The sequence below is a fragment of the Lolium perenne genome, chromosome 4, assembly GCF_019359855.2.
Source record: "Lolium perenne isolate Kyuss_39 chromosome 4, Kyuss_2.0, whole genome shotgun sequence".
Taxonomy (NCBI): Eukaryota; Viridiplantae; Streptophyta; class Magnoliopsida; order Poales; family Poaceae; genus Lolium; species Lolium perenne.
In genome coordinates, this window is record NC_067247.2 from 3,800,241 (window position 1) to 3,806,446 (window position 6,206).

The window sequence follows — 6,206 nt, forward strand, 5'->3', positions numbered from 1 at the left end:
TGCAATAAGCAAGTATGTAGGAATCAATGCACAGTTCACACAAGTGTTTGCTTCTTAAGGTGGAGAGAAATAGGTGAACTGACTCAACATTGAAAGTAAAAGAATGGTCCTCCATAGAGGAAAAGCATCGATTGCTATATTTGTGCTAGAGCTTTGATTTTGAAAACATGAAACAATTTTGTCAACGGTAGTAATAAAGCATATGCATCATGTAAATCATATCTTATAAGTTGCAAGCCTCATGCATAGTGTACCAATAGTGCCCGCACCTTGTCCTAATTAGCTTGGACTACCTGGATTATCACCGCAATACATATGCTTTCACCAAGTATCACAAAGGGGTACCTCTATGCCGCCTGTACAAAGGTCTAAGGAGAAAGCTCGCATTTGGATTTCTCGCTTTTGATTATTCTCAACTTAGACATCCATACCGGGACAACATAGACAACAGATAATGGACTCCTCTTTTAATGCTTAAGCATTCAACAACAATTAATTCTTTTCTCATTAGAGATTTGAGGATGTTTGTCCAAAACTGAAACTTCCACCATGGATCATGGCTTTAGTTAGCGGCCCAATGTTCTTCTCTAACAATATGCATGCTCAAACCATTCAACTCAGTGTAGATCGCCCTTACTTCAGACAAGACGAACATGCATAGCAACTCACATGAAATTCAACAATGAAAAGTTGATGGCGTCCCCAGTAAACATGGTTATCGCACAACAAGCAACTTAATAAGAGATAAAGTGCATAATTACATATTCAATACCACAATAGTTTCTAAGCTATTTGTCCCATGAGCTATATATTGCAAAGGTGAATGATGGAATTTTAAAGGTAGCACTCAAGCAATTTACTTTGGAATGGCGGAAAATACCATGTAGTAGGTAGGTATGGTGGACACAAATGGCATAGTGGTTGGCTCAAGTATTTTGGATGCATGAGAAGTATTCCCTCTCGATACAAGGTTTAGGCTAGCAAGGCTTATTTGAAACAAACACAAGGATGAACCGGTGCAGCAAAACTCACATAAAAGACATATTGAAAACATTATAAGACTCTACACCGTCTTCCTTGTTGTTCAAACTCAATACTAGAAATTATCTAGACCTTAGAGAAACCAAATATGCAAACCAAATTATAGCATGCTCTATGTATTTCTTCATTAATGGGTGCAAAGCATATGATGCAAGAGCTTAATCATGAGCACAACAATTGCCAAGTATCACATTACCCAAGACATTTATAGCAATTACTACATGTATCATTTTCCAATTCCAACCATATAACAATTTAACGAAGGAGAAACTTCGCCATGAATACTATGAGTAGAGCCTAAGGACATACTTGTCCATATGCTACAGCGGAGCGTGTCTCTCTCCCATAAAGTGAATGCTAAGATCCATTTTATTCAAACAAAACAAAAAATAAAAACAAACCGACGCTCCAAGAAAAAGCACATAAGATGTGATGGAATAAAAATATAGTTTCAGGGGAGGAACCTGATAATGTTGTCGATGAAGAAGGGGATGCCTTGGGCATCCCCAAGCTTAGACGCTTGAGTCTTCTTGATATATGCAGGGGTGAACCACCGGGGCATCCCCAAGCTTAGAGCTTTCACTCTCCTTGATCATGTTGCATCATACTCCTCTCTTGATCCTTGAAAACTTCCTCCACACCAAACTCGAAACAACTCATTAGAGGGTTAGTGCACAATAAAAATTAACATATTCAGAGGTGACACAATCATTCTTAACACTTCTGGACATTGCATAATGCTACTGGACATTAGTGGATCAAAGAAATTCATCCAACATAGCAAAAGAGGCAATGCGAAATAAAAGGCAGAATCTGTCAAAACAGAACAGTTCGTATTGACGAATTTTAAAATGGCACCAGACTTGCTGAAATGAAAATGCCCAAATTGAATGAAAGTTGCATACATATCTGAGGATCATGCACGTAAATTAGCTTAATTTTCTGAGCTACCTACAGGGAGGTGGACCCAGATTCGTGACAGCAAAGAAATCTGGAACTGTGCAGTAATCCAAATCTAGTACTTACTTTTCTATCAATGGCTTAACTTGGCACAACAAAACACAAAACTAAGATAAGGAGAGGTTGCTACAGTAGTAAACAACTTCCAAGACACAAAATAAAAACAAAGTACTGTAGCAAAATAACACATGGGTTATCTCCCAAGAAGTTCTTTCTTTATAGCCATTAAGATGGGCTCAGCAGTTTTAATGATGCACTCGCAAGAAATAGTATTTGAAGCAAAAGAGAGCATCAAGAGGCAAATTCAAAACAAATTTAAGCCTAACATGCTTCCTATGAAAAGGAATCTTGTACACAAATAAATTCATGAAAAGCAAAGTGACAAGATCAGGAAGATAAAACAAGTGTAGTTTCAAAAATTTCAGCACATAGAGAGGTGTTTTAGTAACATGAAAATTTCTACAACCATATTTTCCTCTCTCATAATAACTTTCAGTAGCATCATGAGCAAACTCAACAATATAACTATCACATAAAGCATTCTTATCATGAGTCTCATGCATAAAATTATTACTCTCCACATAGGCATAATGAATTTTATTAGTTGTAGTGGGAGCAAATTCAACAAAGTAGCTATCATTATTATTCTCATCATCAAATATAGGAGGCATATTGTAATCATAATCAAATTTATCCTCCATAACAGGCGGTACTAAAAGACCAATATCATTATCATAAATAGGAGGCAAAGTATCATCAAAGTAAATTTTCTCCTCAATGCTTGGGGGAATAAAAAGATCATGAAAACCAGCTTCCCCAAGCTTAGAACTTTCTATATTATTACCAACAATGGTGTTCAAAGCGTTCATACTAATATTACTACCAGCATGCAAATAAGATTCCATAGGTTTTTTAATTTTCGCATCAAACAATCCATGTTTTAAATCAGGAAATAGAAATAGAAGCTCATTCTTGTCCATTATGCCAAACTAGTGAAATAAAAAAACATGCATGATATTAAGTAAAGTAAAACAAGTAACTAATTTTTTTGTGTTTTTGATTTAGTGCAGCAAACAAAGTAGTAAATAAAACTAAGCAAGACAAAAACAAAGTAAAGAGATTGAGAAGTGGAGACTCCCCTTGCAGCGTGTCTTGATCTCCCCGGCAACGGCGCCAGAAATTTAGCTTGATGACGCGTAAAGCACACGCTCGTTGGGAACCCCAAGTGGAAGGTGTGATGCGTACAGCAGCAAGTTTCCCTCAGTAAGAAACCAAGGTTTATCGAACCAGTAGGAGCCAAGAAGCACGTTGAAGGTTGATGGCGGCGGGATGTAGTGCGGCGCAACACCAGGGATTCCGGCGCCAACGTGGAACCTGCACAACACAACCAAAGTACTTTGCCCCAACGAAACAGTGAGGTTGTCAATCTCACCGGCTTGCTGTAACAAAGGATTAACCGTATTGTGTGGAAGATGATTGTTTGCAGAAAACAAGAGAACAAGATTGCAAGAGATTGTATTTCAGTAAAGAGAATTGGACCGGGGTCCACAGTTCACTAGAGGTGTCTCTCCCATAAGACAAACAGCATGTTGGGTGAACAAATTACAGTTGGGCAATTGACAAATAAAGAGAGCATGACAATGCACATACATATCATGATGAGTATAGTGAGATTTAATTGGGCATTACGACAAAGTACATAGACCGCCATCCAACTGCATCTATGCCTAAAAAGTCCACCTTCAGGTTATCATCCGAACCCCCTCCAGTATTAAGTTGCAAAGCAACAGACAATTGCATTAAGTATGGTGCGTAATGTAATCAACAACTACATCCTTAGACATAGCATCAATGTTTTATCCCTAGTGGCAACAGCACAACACAACCTTAGAACTTTCTCACATCGTCCTGTGTCAATGCAGCATGAACCCACTATCGAGCATAAGTACTCCCTCTTGGAGTTACAAGCATCTACTTGGCCAGAGCATCTACTAGTAACGGAAAGCATGCAAGATCATAAACAACACATAAGTATAACTTTGATAATCAACATAACAAGTATTCTCTATTCATCGGATCCCAACAAACGCAACATATAGAATTACAGATAGATGATCTTGATCATGTTAGGCAGCTCACAAGATCCGACAATGATAGCACAATGGGGAGAAGACAACCATCTAGCTACTGCTATGGACCCATAGTCCAGGGGTAGACTACTCACACATCACACCGGAGGCGACCATGGCGGCGTAGAGTCCTCCGGGAGATGATTCCCCTCTCCGGCAGGGTGCCGGAGGCGATCTCCTGGATCCTCCGAGATGGGATCAGCGTTGGCGGCGTCTCTGGAAGGTTTTCCGTATCGTGGCTCTCGGTACTGGGGGTTTCGTTACGGAGGCTATTTGTAGGCGGAAGGGCAGGTCAAGAGGCGGCACGGGGGCCCCACACCATAGGGCCGCGCGGCCAAGGGGGGGGGGGCCGCGCCGCCCTAGGGTGTGGCCCCCTCGTGGCCCCTCTTCATCTCTCCTTCGGACTTCTGGAAGCTTCGTGGAAAAATAGGCCCCTGGGCTTTGATTTCGTCCAATTCCGAGAATATTTCCTTACTAGGATTTCTGAAACCAAAAACAGCAGAAAACAGCAACTGGCACTTCGGCATCTTGTTAATAGGTTAGTTCCAGAAAATGCACGAATATGACATAAAGTGTGCATAAAACATGTAGATAACATCAATAATGTGGCATGGAACATAAGAAATTATCGATACGTCGGAGACGTATCAGAGACCTCCACAAATTCCTCCTTTATCACGATTAGTAGCAAGCCTAAAAGCTATCAAAGCACCCAAATTATAAGTTCTATCACGTTGCAATGCAGCAGCTAAGAAAACCAAATCATGGATGGATAACTTATTTGCATTCTTTCTAGCAAGTACGCACTTGGTGATAAAGTAAGCAAAATAGCGAATAGCTGGGAGTTGAATACTACGAATTTTATCACTCTCATCTGAGAAGCTTCTCCCTTGACATATCATCTTGTATAGACTCAAGAGTTCCTGCGGCAGCCCCCTAATCTTCTCACATGATCCCCATTGTGGCACTTTAATAGCTGCACAAAAATCATCAAAGGGCAAGTTGATAGTTTTATTGTAGATTTTATATCGAACCATGGGGTTAGATTGGGACCAATGGAATTCAAAATCCTGCACCACTGACATGGTTAGTTTTGCATATTGGTAAGGTTCACCAACAACAAAATCTTCCAACCCTGCATTAGAAATCAGATTTTGAACATCCTGAAAAATTCCCGCACTCCTCATGAAATCGGTGCATGGGTAGTAGGAGGGGTATACTCCCTCTTCACGGTGGACTCTCATAACTTCATGCACCTCCAATTCATGTTGGTTGAGTTGGTGTCTATTCCACTCCATTTTCTGAAATTTTTCAACAATCATTATAAAAGTTGATTTTGAGAAATATAAATGAGGAAAACTACTATAGGAACTTGATAGGGTACTAAACATGCATCAAAACTAATTTTTACAACTTAGAACAAGCATGCAAACTCACTTAACATGTCACCTACAGCAGCAAAATACTCAAGATATACTCAACCAAACAAAATTCTATTTGGATAATCAGAGGAGTCACATACCGGAGAACAAATGTGCCAAATTTCAGACAGAAATCTGGGCTGAGTAAGGAGATCAAGAAATCCTGAGCTCTCGGGCAAAAACGTGAGTGAGAACGAACTGGTTCGAGTTTTTTCGGGAGAGAGAGTGGAATGAGTGGAAGGGATGACTAAGTGGGGCCAGGAGGGGCCCTCACCACAGGGTGGCGCGCCCCCCTTGCTGGCCGCGCCGCCAGGTGGGGTGCAGCCCTGGGGTGCCCCACTAGTCAGCCCCAGGCGCTCCCATGTTGCATTTTGAAAAATAGGACCAGCGGTGTAATTTTTGTAAATTTTTGAAAACTTCGAAAAATGCACATTTCTGGGTGTTAAAGTAACTATTACAGGGCAGAAAAAGATCTTCAAACTTCTAAACAACTAAAGCATCTTGCAAAACAAGTAGTACTACAGCAAGCAAACAAGTGGGGAGAAAGAAAGAAATGTTGTTTAGCTCTTCTATGCATATAAAATGTACTTGTTAACAAGGTTAATCAAGTCTTGCCACCAAATAAATTTTACATGACATAAGAAGAAATAAACCT